This window comes from Carcharodon carcharias, chromosome 19, assembly GCF_017639515.1.
Source record: "Carcharodon carcharias isolate sCarCar2 chromosome 19, sCarCar2.pri, whole genome shotgun sequence".
NCBI classification, from domain to species: Eukaryota; Metazoa; Chordata; class Chondrichthyes; order Lamniformes; family Lamnidae; genus Carcharodon; species Carcharodon carcharias.
In genome coordinates this window covers 7,779,159-7,797,578 of record NC_054485.1, presented here as the reverse complement: position 1 = coordinate 7,797,578, position 18,420 = coordinate 7,779,159, and positions in this window count along the sequence as shown.

Sequence of the window (18,420 nt, the reverse complement as noted above, 5' to 3'; positions counted from 1 at the left end):
AATATGAATGAACAAAGCAGAAACCAATCTGGATATGACAAATTATTTCCTCAAGCTACATGTAGTAGTAAAAGGTTTGTGTGTTTGGCTGGAGATCATGGGTTGAAGAGCTGAAACCCATGGCATTAAGGCTTCAAAAGCTCAAAGATCTCTGGCATCTAAAAATAAAACGATAGGTCATCACATGGAATGATCTTTACCAGCAGAAAACTGAGGGGAGTCACCAACTGGCTGCAGCCACCAACTCCGAACAGGCTTCTTATAAGGGATTGGAATCAATAGGTTGCAAGGGGCAGATGGGCATGGTAAAGAGTTACTGTACACAATGGAAAGTACATTTTGCACATGGAAGGGAACAGAAATCTCAGTCACAGCATGTTCAGTTACTTATTATAAATGTGCTAGCACACAGTGTGCTTTTTTTGTTAGAAGTCAAGATAACTCTGCATTGAACTGCGAAGAGACTGTTCTGGGACAATGTAAGTAACCGTGAGCCTGAAGTGCTGTGACAGATTACTGGAGCTGCCCGAAGACTGAAACATTTCATTCCACCAGTAATATCTACTCAAATTTGAATGATTTTAACTCTGGGTAGGAATCAGAGGGTTTTTAAAAAGTGCAACATTGAAAATTTTCCCATCTTTGAACATAATGTGATTGGACCTAAAAATGATAGAGGAGGGTCCTTTCTAAATAGTAAAAAGCTAGGAACAGTTGAGGTCCAAAGAGACTTGGTGGGGGTGGTGGGGTGGGGGGGGGGGTGCGGGGGGGGCTGTGGGTGGGGGGGGGTGTGCAGGGTACTGTGTACACAGATCATTAAAATGTCATGAACAGGTAAAGAAAGTAATCAAAAGGACTAGTGGAATGGTGGCCTTTAAATCTAGAGGTCTAAAGTACAGGAAGATAGAAGTCATGCTTCAGCTATACAAGGCCATGGATAGACCACACCGTGAGTCACTATGAGCAGTCTGGGAACTACATCTTAGGAAGTTATATTGGCCTTGGAGAAAGAACAGTGTAGATTTATCAGAACTGACCTCCATGTTTTTTTATTTGTTTGCAGGTTGTGGGTGTTGCTGGCTGGGCCAGCATTTATTGCCCATCCCTTATTGCCCTTGAGAAGGTGGCAGTGAGCTGTCTTCTTGAACCAATGCAATCACTGTGGTGTAGGTGCACCCACAATGCTGTTAGGAAGAGAGCTCCAGGATTTTGACCCAGCAACAATGAAGGAACGGTGATATGTTTCCAATTCAGGATGGTGAGTGACAACTTCCAGGTGGTGGTGTTCCCATCTATTGGTTGCCCTTGTCCTTCTAGATGGTGGTCGTGGGTTTGGAAGGTGCTGTCTAAGGAGCCTTGGTGAGTTCCTGCAGTGCATCTTGTAGATGGTACACATTGTTGCTACTGTGCGATGGTGGTAGAGGGATTGAATGTTTGTGGATATGGTGCCAATCAAGTGGGCTGCTTTGTCCTGGACAGTGTCCAGCTTTTTGAGTGTTGTGGGAAATGCACTCATCCAGGCAAGTGGGGAGTATTCCACCACACTCCTGACTTGTGCCTTCTAGGTGGTGGACAGGCTTTGGGGAGTCAGGAGGTGAGTTACTTGTCGCAGGATTCCTAGCCTCTGACCTGCTCTTGTAGTCACAGTATTTATATGGCTAGTTCAGTTCGGTTTCTGGTCAATGGTAACCCCCAGGGAGTTGATAGTGGAAGATTCAGCGACGGTAATGCCATTGAACATCAAGGGGAGATGGTTGGATTCTCGCTTGTTGGAGATGGTCATTGACTGACACTTGTGTGGCGTGAATGTTACTTGCACTTGTCAGCCCAAGCCTGGATATTGTCCAGGTCTTGCTGCATTTGCACATGGACTGCTTCAGTATCTGAGGAGTCGCAAATGGTGCTGAACATTGTGCAATCATCAGCGATCATCCCCACTTCTGACCTTATGATGCAAAGAAGATCATTGGTGAAGTAGTTGAAGGTGGTTGGGCCGAGGACACTACCCTGAGGAACTCTGCAGTGATGTCCTGGAACTGAGATGACTGACCTCCAACAACCACAACCATCTTCCTTTGTGCACGGTATGACTCCAACCAGTGGAGAGTTTTCCCCCTGATTCCCACTGACTCCAGTTTTGCTAGGGCTCCTTGATGTCACACTCGGTCAAATGCTGTCTTGATGTCAAGGGCAGTCACTCTCACCTCACCTCAGGAGTTCAGTTCTTTTGTCCATGTTTGAACCAAGGCTGTAATGAGGTCAGGAGCTGAGTGGCCCTGGTGGAACCCAAACTGGGCATCGGTGAGCAGGTTATTACTAAGCACGTGCCGATTGATAGCACTGTTGATGACCCCTTCCATTACTTTACTGATGATCCAGAATAGAGTGATGGGGCAGTAATCGGCCGGTTGGATTTGTCCTGCTTTTTGCGTACAGGACATACGTGGGCAATTTTCCACACAGCCAGGTAGATGTCAGTGCTGTAGCTGTACTGGAACAGCTTGGCTAGGGGCGCGGTAAGTTCTGGAGCACCAGTCTTCAGTACTATTGCTGGAATGTTGTCTGCCCAAGCCTGGATATTGTCCAGGTCTTGCTGCATTTGAACATGGACTGCTGCACCACTGCTACACGGAAGGCATGGCCCTGAAACTGAAGAAGACTGCAGTCCCCGGTGCAGGGAAGTGTCCCTCAAGCAGCTTTTGGATGCCGTGGAGGCTGCCGGGAAGTCCAATACCCCCGCTCTGGCCACAGGATGGGCAGCAGCAGCACTAACCCGGCTTGGGAGACGGTGGAAATGCTGGTCAACATCAACACTCTTCAGAAGAGGACAGCCACCCAGTGTCACAAGAGGATGAATGATCTTCTCTGTTCCTTCAGGGTAAGTCACTCTTCTCATCACACCCAACTCACACAATCACAAACCCATCACACACCCACACTCACTGCCAGTGCAAGGGACATCACCATTCACTCTCTCACACTCACCATCATTGTCCTCATCCTGGCCATGGGACCACTCACCATCCACACAGGCCAGGCACGCTTATCATCTGGTCTGGCAGGCCTCCTGCTTACACTTTCTCCATCTCTATTCATGTGGAACAAGCTGGCACACAAGAAGGAGAGGTCACAGACCGACCAGTGGCAGAATGACCAAATTCACGGGCATTGAAAACAAGAACCATCCTGCTGACCGACAAGGATCTGGACAGTGAGGTCGGCGCTGCTTTTCCAAGTGAGGATCCAGCCGTGCAACATCCATCAGACAACCATACTGTGAGTGATGTGTCCTCTTTCACAGGCCACTGCCATGCACTCATTATCCCTCCTTGCTTTCACAGGCACATCTCCCAAATAGCCGACAGAGTCCATGACCCAGGGCCTCCAATCAAGCTGCCAAGAAACCTCTGAAGAGGAATCTGGAGTCACCCTCCCTGAAGTCCCGTCACAGCGCTCACCCACACCCTCCACCAGTGCAGAGACACACACCTCAGTGGGACCTAGCTTTAGAATAGCCTTGGGATCACAATCTGGTGAGCACATTGCACTGTCCAATCCACAGCAGGTTGCGGCAGGGACTTCTCAGGTTTCTGGCATTAGGCGGACTGCTGGAGGCCAGAACATTGCTGAGCCCGAGTCAGATGACGAGCGCCTGGACTCAGTCATGTCACCGTTGCTGGAGCCGCAAAGGTAAGCTAGGGAATATCAGGAAGGGATGTCCGCTGCACTCCTCAGATTGCAAGGCATGATGGAGGAATCCATCCGCCTTCACTCTGAGATGGTAGCGCTGGCATGCCAATGCACTGAGGTCAACACTGGTAGCTTGGCGGTCGCTGTGGAGACTTTGGTCCAGGACATCGCTCCTGCACAGCTGCGCTGGCTCAACTCCATTGCTGATGCCATAGTTGGCTTCCAACAGTGTGTATGCAAGAGGGGTGCTGGGCAGCTCGATTTCACTCCAGTTACCCCTGCTCCTCAAGGAGTCAACCTGGGGCCCCCAGGCACCCATGGGACGGAGGATCAGGAGGTGCACACCCTGGGCCCATCCATCCGGGTGACTCCGAGAAAGTCCGGCCCATCCAACTGCCCTCTTCCTGTGACCTCAGCAGCTCCAGCTCCACAGGCTGAGGCTGGTGCTGCTGCCACATAGCAGGACCCTGAAAGCAGGCCAGGGCCCTCCAGGTTTCAGCCCTCCAAACGACTCCTGCCAAGGTCATCACAGACAGGGCGTCACAGTCAGCAGGCTGCCTCCACATCCCCTGTGGATGTCCGGGGAGCACCAAGACATAGCGGCAGGGTTAGGAAAGTTAAAGACAATTAGTTGCTGTTGTAATTATAGTTCTGGAAAAGGTTGGACTGTAGCTTTAAGAATAATCCTGTGCTGTAAGAACACATGATATGTGTAAACCAATCTGTTAGCAGCATGGGGAACCTCGACAGAGGAGAGTACTTCATTAGTTATGGGGAAGAATTTCCCCCCCCGTCGGGGGAGATGTTCAGGAGCGGACGTGGGCAGGTGTGCCTCTGATCGGTGCCCCCATTCAGGGGTGTGCCGCCATTTTACATGGGCCAATTAAGATCTGCTAAGTGCAGCCTCAGGGAGATCGGCGCCAAATTCAAAAATGGTCAATGCACAAACATAAAATTTCCCTGACATGTCCCCTCATGTGAAACTGACACATGAGCTGGGACATGTCCATCACTTTTATTCAAACTTTTATTCAATTTTAAAAGACCTTCATGAAACCTCATCCCACCCGTGGATGAGGTTTGATGCTTTTTCTGAAGCCCGCCAAGGCTCCCGGCCTGTCCACTAACCTTAAGGCTGGACGGCAGGTCCATTAACTACTTGAATTACTTTTGAAATGGCCTCAATTGGCCGTTGACAGGTCGACGGGCACACAGCTGATTCGACTGCACCCCTGCTGACCTGAAAATTGAAATGACGTCGGGAGTTCTGCCCAATGTCGTCCCGCGTCATCTTACGCATCGGTGAGTGGGCCCCGCCTCCCCCTCTCACCGACCTAAATATCCTGGCCATGGAGTTCGATGGACACGTGGAATTGCTGCTGCCTTTAAAAATAACGCCAAATGTTTCTGCTGAGAAAAATTGTCTGAAGATCAACTCTACAAATGTTGCACAGCCTGGGCACGGGTGTTAATCACTTGTACATACTGTTCACTATTGTCAATAAACTCTCAGCGATGTCTCCCTGTCTGTGGCTCCTTGTTCTGATGAGCAGTATTCGTGTCACTCAGATGTGAAACCTTTCTGCACAAGATAAAAGGCAGGTAGGTGTCTCAATCCAGGGCCTGTTCCCTGTGCTCTGTGCACCCTTCAGACCAAAGCAAAGGTCTGACCTCACACTCCCTGGAAACATTACTGATGTCTGCACCTCGATGGTGCTGGTCTTTGCTGCCAGGATGTTGTGGGCAGGCGTCACAGAGTTTCGTCATTCTCTCTGTGCTCTCAGCCCCTTTAAGGTGGGGCTGGCCCCCATCACTTCAGCATTTGTGAGCAGTGACACTGTGCTCCCGAAGGGGTCAGGTCCTGAAGGCTGACAAAGGATCAGGTGCTTTTAAAGTTTCATGGCTCCGTCTCTATGATATGACCCTGGTCACAGAGCACAAGTGATCTGCCCTCAGTCAGACAGGAGTCAGACATTCTCAGAGTCTATGTGAAGATTTATGGAATGTCCTCACTGCATGTTGTCATCATCATCCTCCTGCAATTGACTAACTATTAGGGCCTCCACTGTGTCTCCGTGACAGGAGCATTATCACAGAGGTTATGTGCGCTGCCATAAGCCAGACTGGATTCAAACTTTTCAAATGTGAGGATCTATGATGTCTCCTCACCGCATGTCATCATCATCCTCCACAAATCTAGCAGCTATGAGGGCCTCCTGAGCACACCTACCTCATCTAGTCAGAGTAAGGTCTCATCGCCATCATCATCACCTCCGAGGACCTCCTTACCCTCATCCCTGTCGGCACCCTCCTCATTGGAGGAGATGTGCAGCTCCTCCATCTCCTCCTCAGACCAGCCCCTTTCCCCATTGGAGCATCAGGTTGTAAAGGGCGCAGCAGCAGATGATGATGATGTGTGACACCCTCTGCGGACTGTATTGCAGGTGGAACCAGACCGGTCCAGGCACCGGAACCTCATAGTCAGCATCCCGATGGTTTGCTCCACCAAGTTGCGAACTGCAGCATGAGTCTCATTATACCTTTACTCTGCTGCAGTCTGAGGCTGCTGCATGGGTGTCATCAGCCATGGCCTCTGTGGGTAGCCCTTGTCCCTGAGGAGACATCCCTGTAGCCTCTGTGGACTCTGGAAGACTCCAGGCATCTGTGATCAACTGAGAAGGTAGGTGTCCTGCACACTTCCTGGAAACCGTGCGTATATCTGCAGGATGTGTTTCTGGTGGTCACACACCAGCTGCACATTCAGCGAATGGAACCCCTTGTGGTTGATGTAATTCACCATGTGTTGCAATGGAGATCTGAGCGCCACATGAGTGCAGTCAGTTGGACTCTGCACGTCAGAAACCTGAGATCTGGGTGAATCCAATCACTCTTGCATCATGGCTGTCCTGGTCCTGGGCGAAATGCATAAAGCTGTGTGTCCTTGCAAAGATGGCATCCATGACCTCATGGATGTATTTATGGGTTTAGGCTTGAGAGACCCCACAGAGGTCACCTGTGGAGCCCTGAAAGGAGCCACTGGCACAGAAATCAAGTGCCACTGTCACTTTTGCAGCCACTGGCAGTGGTGACTGAGCAGTTCCCTCGACATCTTTGGAGCATTGGTGGCACTTTTATGCATCTGCATTACTTGATTGGGCAGATAAACCAGAAGCCCGACTCCAATTATACCAGTGTGGCTGCGCCTGAACTGTCTGAATTGCAGAGGCATGGTCACTTTATACAGGTTTCCCTAAAGCATGGCCACTTCCCTTGCCCACCCTACCCCCACCCCGAATGTTTGTGCGCTATATTCAATGGCAGGCCCTTGACTCCCCCTCTCCACACAAGTGCCCCAATGGCAGGACTGCGCTTGCCACCAACCCCCCCCCCACCCCCCACCCTTACAAGTCGCCTCAACAGCAGCACTGCCCATAACCCCGGACCCCCCAGCGCCCTTCAAGCTCGAAGTCCAGTAGGTGACCCTGGCGAGCACTGCATGACGTTAATGTGCTCTCACCTCCGAGTTCCCCTCAAAGTGCAGGCTCTGCCAAGTGCATGTCGCCTGCGTGCTGTTGTGAAACACGTCATCGTGCTTTCCCGCTGACGTGGACGGGCGATCCAGCGGGGGTTGGGGAGGGTGGGGGCACAATTCCGGCGGTCTGGCCTAATAATGATACACTGATGTATTACAATGAGGTTCCCGACCCCTGATGTGGGAATCGCAGGAATAGACAGAAGATTAGAACCAGACCTTCCAGGAGTAAAACCCTTTGGTTGGGATTTTCTTGACTCGCTGCGGGCGAGGTAGTGCCCCAGCCAGGAGTCCATTGACTTGCGGTGGGACCGGAAGGTCCCAGTGGACGGCAGGTGTGGAAATCCTGCCCTTTGTCTCGATAAGGGTGCTAGAATTGTGGAACTTGCTCCTGCAAACGGCAATGGTTCTAGATCAGTGGTTAATTTTAAATGGAGATTGATAGGATATTTGTTAAGGGAGATGGGGCAAAAGCAGGTATATATAGAGCTGAGTCACAGATCTGCCATGAATTCATTGAATGGTGAGACAGAGTCGAGGGGCTAAATAGCCTCCTCCTTTTCTCATGTTCATTGTGTACGGGAAGTAATTTTGAATTTGAACAACAGTGTAATTTTTAAGAATTCTTTAATGTGATAGTGGTGTCACTGGCAAGACCAGTGTTTGTTGCCCGTCTATAATTGCCCTTGAGAAGGCGGTGATGACTCACCTTCTCGTATCGCCCGCAGTCCAGGTGGCGTCAGTACATTGGATGATCGTGATGGGAGCACACTTTACATCTCTCCCTACTTCCATTTCCTGAGAAGGCAGTGAAAATTAAAATGGGGAGAGATATAAAATGGTCTGCTGATTCACTACAGTTGTTTTGTAGCGCTGTCTGAAATCAGCCCCAGTGGGTCCAGGTATCAAACTCATTTTGTTGCAATAATCTGGGCTGACAGCGTTCTGCAACTCTGGAAGTTATTACAAAGTTTCCCGAGCTTTTGCGCTGCCATTTCCCTCCTGTTCCATCTCCCCACCCACCCCCAACTTATTTTCTTTACCCACTCTCACCTTTCAGCAATTGAGACAACTGCTTGCAGTACCAGTAATAACAATGATCCTGAATGGTGTTAAGTGACACCAGTGCTTTCAGCCTCCATTCATATGCGACTATTTAACCCCAATGTACTTCACACTTTACACATTTCACTTGCACCTGAAATGTCCGAGGCCTGAAATGCAAGGAGATTAAGTAATTCCATTGATCAGGTCTTCTCGCTGAGGAGCTAATTATGTTGAGGGTCTGTGACTAGTTTAGCCATTGATGGTGTGGAGTGTGACATTATCAAAGTGTAAACCAGTGAGGAGTAGATGATTGGTATCGGCTGGAGCGGGTGTGCCTCTGGTCGTGCTGCTATTTTAAGTGGGCCAATTAAGGCCTGCCAGTGTGACGTCCGCCAGGAAGCGCTATGTGCTCCCTGTACGGTTGGGGGGGGGCAGGATTCCCTCAGCCGGGAGTGCGGTCTTTCACGCATGCACATGAAAGAGCGTACTCGTCTCCCTGAGGCTAAGTGCTGCCTCTGGGAGATCAGCTCCAAATTCAGAAATGGTCAATGCACAAAATTTAAATTTCCCTGACATGCCCCCTCATGTGAGACTGTTGGGACACGTCCATCACTTTTAGTCAAACTTTTATTAACTTTTTTAAAACCATCATGAAACCTCATCCCGCCCGTGAACAGGTCCATTAATTAGTTTTTAAATGGCCTCAATTGGCCATTGACAGGTCGGCAGATGCACAGCTGATTCGGCTGAGCCCCCGCCGACCTGAAAATTGAAATGGGGCGCAGTGACGTCGGGAGTTCCGCCCGAAATCATCCCGCGAAATTTTACACATGGGCGAGGGGGTCCCGCCCCCAGCTCACCGACCTCAACATCCTGGCCATAGTTGACATGCAACAACTAGCCAGGTCCCCTAGCTCAGTTAAAAAAAAAACTGGTGAAAGAGTTAGGTATTCACTAGCAGCTATTACCACGAACAGCACCGGGGATTCAGAGGCTAAAATGGTTACATCACAGAGGAGGCCATTCAATCCTTTGTGTTTGTACCTGCCCTATACAAGAGCTTGTCTCACTCCCCACTCTTTCCCTCTAACCCTCCAAATTACTTCCCAGTAAGCGAATGCAGGAAACTTCTTAAAAAAAAACTACCAACAAAAAATGCTGGAAATATTCAGTTCTGAGGATAGATTGGAGAGGCTTTCTTTTTTATTCATTCACAGGATGTGGGCTTCGCTGGCTGGGCCAGCATTTATTGCCCATCCCTAGTTGCCCTTGAGAAGGTGGTGGTGAGCTGCTGGGGCTGTTCTCCTTCGAAAAGAGATGGCTGGGTGGAAATTTGATTGAGGTGATCAAATTCGCAAGGGGTATGGACAGAGTAGATAGGGAGAAATTGTTCCCATTGGTGGAAGGGTCGAGAATCATAGGACGCCAACCTAAAGCGATTGGCAAAAGAACCAGAGGCAACATTAGGATGAACGTTTTTACCCTGCGTATGGTTAGGTTCTGGGGTGCACTGCCTGAGAGTGTTGGTGGAAGCAGATTCAATCATGGCATTTGAAAGGAAATTGGATGAGTATCTGAAGAGAAGCAAATTGTAGGGCTACGGGGAAAAGGCAGGGGACTAACTGAGCTGCTGTTGCGAAGAGGTGATGGGCTGAATGGCCTCCTTCTCCATTGTTACCTTTCTACGATTCAGCAAGTCAGGCAGTGTCTGTGGAGATAGGTTCATGACCTTTTGTTAGAAATGCATAACGTCCTTAAGGCCACTTTTCAACCAGTGCTCGTTTAGGAGAGTTTTAAGTGGGCTGCCAGTTGTGAAACAGCTCCTTAGTATTTACACTACTAAATCTACTCCCGTTAGCCTGGCAACAGAATCATAGATCCATGAAAAATTGGCCTATGATGCTGTCACTGGGACAAGGGAACTAGAAGCGGTAGCGTAAACACTGGGAGCGAGCTGGCAGACAGCAGGCTCCCTGGAATCTGACCTACGCGAGCCCCAAAATAAAAATGGTTCTAAACAGTATAAAGAGCATAATTATTTTAGATTAAAGCTACCAGTTTAGTATTGTTTTATACAAACCTGGACGTGCCAAAGATTCCACATTCTCGCACCAAGAATTTGGTTTGGCAGAAATTAACTTTGAGGTGCTAAGGAAGGTTTCAGTGTTGACAAGAGAACAAATTCCAGTTGTGTTGTAATTTATACTTATGAAAGCAATTTCAATGATTTTGCATCTCTGGTATAATTCTTCTTGGCAACATCAATCTTCTAAAGAACTGTCAACATTTATCTACTGTATGAGTCAGTGTATTGTCACATGCGATGGCATGTGCTTTTTTTAACGTTCATCATGAAATGCTGATTATATTGTGTTTTGATGGATGCCCATCTTCCTGCTCAGGTCAGGTGCTGATGTGTTGAAGACCCTTGGGGGGGGGGCGGGGGGGTCCTCAGACTGGTTTTCTTTTGTCTCACTTAAACCCCTTTGATCAACTGACGTCTGAGCACTTGAGTATCGAACTCAAAAAGGCCAAGGCTCTCTGGAGAGCTGGATGAACTCGAGAGAGTGAATAGAAAGACATTGCTGTTTGCTGCATCCCATTGTGCAGAACCTAAATAGACCACTGTCCGACAATGGCAGCAAGTCATCGGTCAGTGGGGCATATGACAATTTATTGCTTTGCTAAAGGCTTGTGAAGAGAGACCTTTTTTCCCCTGAGGCCACAGCCTTGACATTTTATCTTTGTTTGAGAATGTGTTTTGTTTTGAGCCTTTGAAAAGGACTTTTTTAGAGGAAGATTTTGGCTTCAGTCTCTGTACTGCAAAACTACAAGAAAACCCCCATAATTTTTGACTCTGTATTTGTCATTACTCTTCCAGAACAAGTGAAACCATCAATATTTCGAAACAAATAACGTCAGGAATGCTGGTGCGACTGTATTATTATAAATACCAGTTTAAGGTATATCCTTCAAAATCCTTGTTGCAATAATCAAAACGCTTCTAATATCAGCTGTCTGTTGTGGCAAGAGGAGATTGCGGCTAACACATGATCACAACATTGTGTTTCCTGAACTTTAAAGTATATTCGTAATCTATCTATTGTCATGTATTGCAAATGGCTACCACAAACTGTTAGTCTCTTCAAATACATTGTTGTTCTTTGTGTGAAGAAAATTGTTGTCTGCTCCTTTTATTTCACCCTTAAAGAGTGTCTCCTCTCATCACCTTTCCCTTTTAATTAAGGAGCAGAGTTGAAGCTGAGAATTTGCCAGGGTGGGATGGATTTTTATGGATAAGAGCAAAATACCGCGGATGCTGAAAATCTGAAACAAAAACAGCAAATGCTGGAAAAATTCAGCCGGTCTCACAGCTTCTGTGGAGAGAGAAACAGAGCTGACTTTTCGAGTCCGTATGACTCTTCTTCAGAGCTGCAGTTGGAGTTTTATGGAGTTGTGTTTATTTTTTCCATCCCTCAGACAGAAAGCTCTTTTTCCAAAATTTGACGATTTAGCTGAAGATATGTCAATCAGACTCACTGAGGGTAGTTGAGCTCAACTGCTGGTTGAAAGCAAGATGGGCAATTCAGTTGGAAATGAAGTGCTTCACCACATTAACACCGAAATGTTCCTGTTCACTTTGCACATGGTATCCAGCATCTGGGGCTGGGCAGCAATCGGGAATGCAGGCCACGGTAGCTGAAATCAGTAGTGCCCCCTTAGTGGCTACGCGAGCAGCTATAAAGCAGGGTTCAGACCTGGAAACTTGCACTTTCCTTGCATCATTGCTGTGGCTTTAGTGGGTAGCAATCTCAGCTTTGAGTTAGAAGGTCGTGGGTTCAAGTCCAGTGCTGTGCTGTTAGAAGATGCAGGATGGAATCTTGCGTCCTCCCCTAAGTTTGGTGGCAGGGAGCATTTGTATCAGGTGGGAGGGTGTTGGGTGGGGACCCTGCCACCTTTCCTGCCTTCACCCTGATTAAGTCCATGGCAGGAACACCTGTGGTTGTCCTTCCTGCCCTGTCACCAATTGAAGTCTTTAAGTAAGGCAATTAAAGACCGTCGAAGGATCTGCTGCTGGTAGCATTGCCCCAGCTGTGGGCTGGCTGAGTCACCATGTGGCAAGCACGACAAGCAAACCCATGTGGGTTTGTTTGTGGGCGTCCGGGGTGGGCAGTAGCCCCTCGTTCAAAGACACTCGGTGCCTGTTTGAGGGACACGGCATCATGCTGAGAGCCCCCCATTGCCCTTGCTGCCATCCAACCTATCCCCTCCCCCATGATCCCCACACTGAAATCCCCCTCCTGCCATCACTCACCTGTGGCCTGGGATCCAGCGACAATCCTAGGCCTTGGGTGGGCATGGTACTGGCAGCAGCAGCTGCCGGCCTTTGACTGGCCGGTGGGTGGGAAATCCACCCTTAGGGCCCTTGATCCCGGAGCAAAGCCCACTGCAGGCAAGAGCCTGAGTGGAACAAGATGCATCTGGCCCTCCTGAAAAGAGGTGACAGGGCAGAGACCCCCGTCACCTCAACAAGATTCTGGCCGCTGTCTTTTGAGTGAGATATTAGGCCACGTTTGCCCTATCAAGTGGATGCAAAAGATCTCATAAACACTATTTCAAAGAAGAGTGAAGAAGTTAGCCCTGGTGTCCTGACCACTAATTATCCCTTAATCGAACATCACCATAACAGATTATCTGGTCATTATCACATTGCCGTGTGTGGGGGTTTGCTGAGTGCACATTGGTTGCTGTGTCTCCTACATCAGAACACTGACTATATGTCGGAAGTGTTTCATTGGCTGTAAAGTGCTTTGAGCTGTCCAGTGGTCAGGAAAGGCTGTCCTAGAAATGCAAGTCTTTGTTACTGTCCAATACCTGCAGCGTACATACTTAACCAATGAGCTTTCGGGCAACCCTATCTTAATGTATTTAACAATTACCTTTCTTTTAGGCTTGAAGAGCACATGTGAACTTTCCAAACTCCCAGATGCTTAAGGCATCATTGCACTTCAGCTGAGTTTACATATGCTGCAATTCTGCAGGTATTGCAAAAGGGAAAAAAACATGTTTAGATAACACTAGAAAACATAAGTTTCTGTGCAATAAGAAACTGAATGCTTCTTTCAAAGGATGAATGCTATTGCATAGTCCCGGGTTCAATATAATTTGTTTAATTTCCAAGAAAGAAAATAAGCATAAATAATAATTCCAGGAACAGCAATTCTTCCCAACTCCCAAATACAAATCAGTAGAAAGCTTTAGTATGTCTATACTTAGCTTGCTAACCTTAAATCCCTTTCTTAAGCAGATATCTGTCCAGTTCATTTTAAAGCAGCTTATCAATGTAGCATTAATTGCTTTGGATGGGAGTCTTTTCCTCACTTAACACTGTCTCCTATTACGAGAACCTCGCTCAGTGAAAAACAGTTTCTTTGTTTTACCACAGAACAATAACGATTGTACTTCTAGATAAATCACCCTCTCTGAAGTAATTGTATTTGAAGCACTTTGAGATACAATAGTTTTTTTTTAACATTTGTTTGTGGGAATTGATGTGGGAATTGCTGGCAAGGCCAAATTTATTGTCCATCCCTGATTGCCCTTGAGAAGGTGGTGATGAGGTTTCCTATTTGAAGCCTGCGTGGTGTAGGGGTACACCCAGTGATGTAAGGGGTGGAGTTCCATGATTTTGACCCAAAAGCAGTGAAGGAGTGGCATTATAGTTCCAAATCAAGCTGGTGTCTGACTTGGAGGGGAACTTGCGGGGGGGAGAGGGTGGAATTCAGAAATTGGCAACACATTTCAATGCTTAAAGTGGACTAAAAATTTCTGTTCAAGGTCATTGCCAAGCGAGTCAAGTCTGCTCTGGAGTTGGTGATCTATCCACCCCGACCAGACCTGCACTGTACCTGGAAGAATGATCTCAGGTCGCCTTGTGCTACTCAGGGATATGATCGCCTATGTGTGAGATATGGGGTGAGGGGGGAGGGGGGGGGGGTGGGGGGAGGAGGGTGGGGGTGGATGGAAGAGGGGGGAGGGTGGGGGGTGGTTGGAGGGGGAGGGGTAGTTGGAGGGGGATGGGGGGAGGGTGGGGCGGGGTGGTTGGAGGAGGTGGGGGTTGGACACCTGCCTCATCAATTCGGACCAGGAGGACAGTATATCGAACATGACGAATGTGCTCACCAAAATAGGTCTTGGGGAGGGAATCCGCAATTGGATCCAACTGCTCCACGTACATATCGATAGCGATATCGGTCAATGGATGCAATGTATGGGAATCAGAAAACTTTCCGATCAAATTTGGTATCAGACAGGGCTGACCTCCCACTGTTTATGTGCTGTATTAAAACTTTCGTTAAGCCCATCAGAAGGATGCGGACATAAGAAGGGTGAGGATCTGAGGCAACAGAGGCACACAGATCTAAGAACAAAAACAAAAATACCTGGAAAAACTCAGCAGGTCTGACAGCATCTGTGGAGAGGGATACAGTTGACGTTTCGAGTCCTTCATCAGAACTAAGACATGTAGAAATGAGATGAAATATAAACTGGTAGAAGGGGGTGGGACAGGAGAGCTCGATAGGGGGCCAGTGATAGGTGGAGGCCAAGAAGAGACTGCCAAAGATGTCATAGATAAAAGGACAAAGGGGTGTTGATGGTGGTGATATTATCTAAAGGATGTGCTAATGGGGACATTAAGGGAAGCAAGCTAGCGGCAGATGGCCCTAGTGGGGGTGGGGTGGAGGGAAGGGATCGAAATGGGCTAAAAGGTGGAGATGAAACAATAGATCGAAATAAATTTAAAAATAGGAGGGAAAAGAAAAAAATACAGTTGTAAAAAATGAATAAATTATTGGAAAAAGGGTGACCAGCCTCCCCCTACATTGATGACATCATCGTCTTCTTTTTGAATTCGCTGCCAGTGTGCAGACTGATGGGAATCTGCGATCTGTTTGAACTGGCCTCAGGGGCCAAAGTAAACCATGGCAAGAGCGAGCTCGTGTTCTTTGTCCCATTCACCATCAGCCCAGAATACCTGAAGATGTTGGGGATATGGTACTGGGGGACCAGAAACTGGAAGGGGTGTGTAGCCATGGTAAAACAAAAAATTGGCGTGTATTGCAGGTAGGAACGTGGTTATCAGGTGCAAGGCGCTATCGATGTTGTGATATGTGGTGCAGGTCTGGCCCATACCCCATTCCTGTGCCGCAGCAATCATGGGAAAAACACAGTGAGAACTGAGTCTGGAAAATCTAAATGTGTTTGAATCAGTTAAAATCTAGCTTTGAAGGAGCTCTATAAAAATATATATTAAAAAATTCCCAACAGTACCTTTAAAACAAAACATGCTTTATTTTAAGTATTGAAGTACTTTAAGCTTTATAAATAACAAAACTCATTATAAAGCAATCAATGTGCAATGTAATAGCATTCTAACCACTGGATAACAATATGGTGGTTTATATTATCATATAAAGGTAAACTGTACAGTTCTATCTCCGATACAATCAATCAATACTTCATTACCAGCACACTTCAAAGAATTGCAATAAAATGTTACATTATAATGAAGCTATTGTTATTCATTAATATTATACTCACCAACTTATTAATATGCAGCTACCTGATAATATATATTAGGCATAGAATTTTCTCTTCAATTAGTTGCAGGCTATTTCCCTATTATGTTAATAATATCACAAACATTTTTCTTCATGTTTCCTTGTTTGTATTTTTTTCCTGATGACAGCGGGACCTAAATTTGTAAGTGGCCCAAACATTTACCATGGTAACAAGGATGGTGCTCAGATCTCTGTCACAACAAGGGGTCAACTGCAAGAGCTTCTATTCGCTGAATATGCGATCACTAGAAACGCATCGTGCAGGTCTACGCATGGTTTCCAGAGAGTGACCATGACCCCTACATTCTCTGTTGGTCATATATCCCTGATGTCTTCCAGGGTCCACAGAGGATGCAGGGTTGGCACCTCAGGGACAAGGGCTGATGACACCCATGCGGCAGCCTCAGACTGTAGCAGAGTGAAGGTATAACAAGGCTCATGCTGCAACTCGCACTTTGGTGGAGCAAACCATAGGGATGCTGAAAATGAGGTTCTAGTGCCTGGACCGGTCTGGTGGAGCCCTGCAATACAGTCCACAGAGGGTGTCACGCATCTTCTTCGCCTGCTGCACCCTTTACAACCCGGCACTGCAATGGGGAGTGGAGCTGCCTGAGGAGGAGATGCAGGAGTTGGAGGTCTCCTCCGATGAGGAGGACGTTGACGGTGATGAGGGTGAGGAGGTTCCCAAAGGTGACGATGACGGGTATGAGGCCCTTGCACTGACCAGACGAGGCAGGCATGCTCAGGAGACTCTCATAGCTGCTAAATTTGTGAAAGATGATGACGACATGCAGTGAGTAGACACCACAGATCCTTACCTTGCATCTATGAATGTTTGGCTCCAGTCTGGCTTATGGCAATGCACATACCCTCTGTGAGAACGTTCCTGTCATGGAGACGCAGTGGAGGCCCTAATAGTCACTCGATTGCAGGAGGATGACATGTAGTGAGGACATTCCATAGATCTTCACATGACCCCTATTTGGCCGAAGGCACTCATCAGAACAAGGAACCATAGGCAGGGAGACATCGCTGAGAGTTTATTAACAATAGTGATTAACACCTGTGCCCAGGCTGTGCAGCTACATATTCTTAACTTTCCTAACCCTGCCGCTATGTCTTGGTGGTCCCTGGCCATCCAAGGGGTGGAGGCAGCCTGCTGACTGTGACGTCCTGTCTGTGATGACCTTGGTGGGCGTCCTCTGGAGGGCTGAGACCCGGAGGGCCCCAGCCTGCTTTCGGGGTCCTGCTGTGTGGCAGTGGCACCCTCCTCGGCCTGTGAAGCTGGAGCTGCTGGGTCACAGGAAGAGGGGATTCGGATGGGCCTGACACTCCTAGAGTCACCTGGGGGAATGGTCCAGGAGTGTGCACATTTTGGTCCTCCTTCCTATGGACGTCCAAGGGCCCCAGGCTGACTCCTTGAGGAGAATGGGAAGCTGGAGTGAGATCGAGCTGCTCAGCACCCTTCGCACGTACACACTGTTGGAGGCCAACATGGCATCAGTGATGGAGTTCAGCCCGTGCAGCAGTGCAGGAGCGACATCCTGGACCAAGGTCTCCATGGCGGCCACCACCCTACCAGTGTTGATCTCAGTGCATTGGCATGCCATCTCTATTACCACAGACCGAAGATGGATGGACTCCTCCATCATGCCTTGTAATCTGAGGAGAGCAGTGGACATCCCTTCCTGATGTTCCCAAGCTTGCCTTTGCATCTCCAGCAACTGAGACATGACTGAGTCCAGAGGCTTGTCATCTGACTCAGACTCAGCAACGTTCTGGCCTCCAGCAGCCCTCCGAGTGCCGGGGACCTGGGAAGTCCCTGCCTCCGCCTGCTGTGGATCAGACAGTGCGATGTGCTCACCAGATTGTGACCCCGAGGCTACTCTAAAGTTAGACCTCAGCGAGGTGTGTGTCTCTATGTTGGTGGAGAGTGTGGGTGAGCGCTGTGACGGGACTTCAGGGAGGGTGCCTTCCTCTTCAGAGGTTTCTTCGGGGTTTGATTGAAGGCCCTGTGTCTTGGGCTCTGCCAAGTGCATGGCAGTGGCCTGTGAAAGAGGACACATCACTCACAGCATGGTTGTCTGATGGATGTTGCACTGCTGGACCCTCACTTGGTAGAGCAGAGCCAACCTCACTGTCAGCACAGGGACAGTCCAGATCCTCGATGGCCAGCTGGATAGCTCTGTTTTCAAAGTCCGTGAGGACCTTGATTTCGGGCATTCCTCCACCTCTCCCTCTTGTGTGCCCACTTGTCCTGCATGAATAGAAATAGATAGAGTGTAAGCAGGATGCCTGCCAGGCCAGATGATAAGTATAAAAACAAAAAACTGCGGATGCTGGAAATCCAAAACAAAAACAGAATTACCTGGAAAAACTCAGCAGGTCTGGCAGCATCGGCGGAGAAGAAAAGAGTTGACGTTTCGAGTCTTCATGACCCTTCGACAGAGTTCTGTCGAAGAGTCATGAGGACTCGAAACGTCAACTCTTTTCTTCTCCGCTGATGCTGCCAGACCTGTTGAGTTTTTC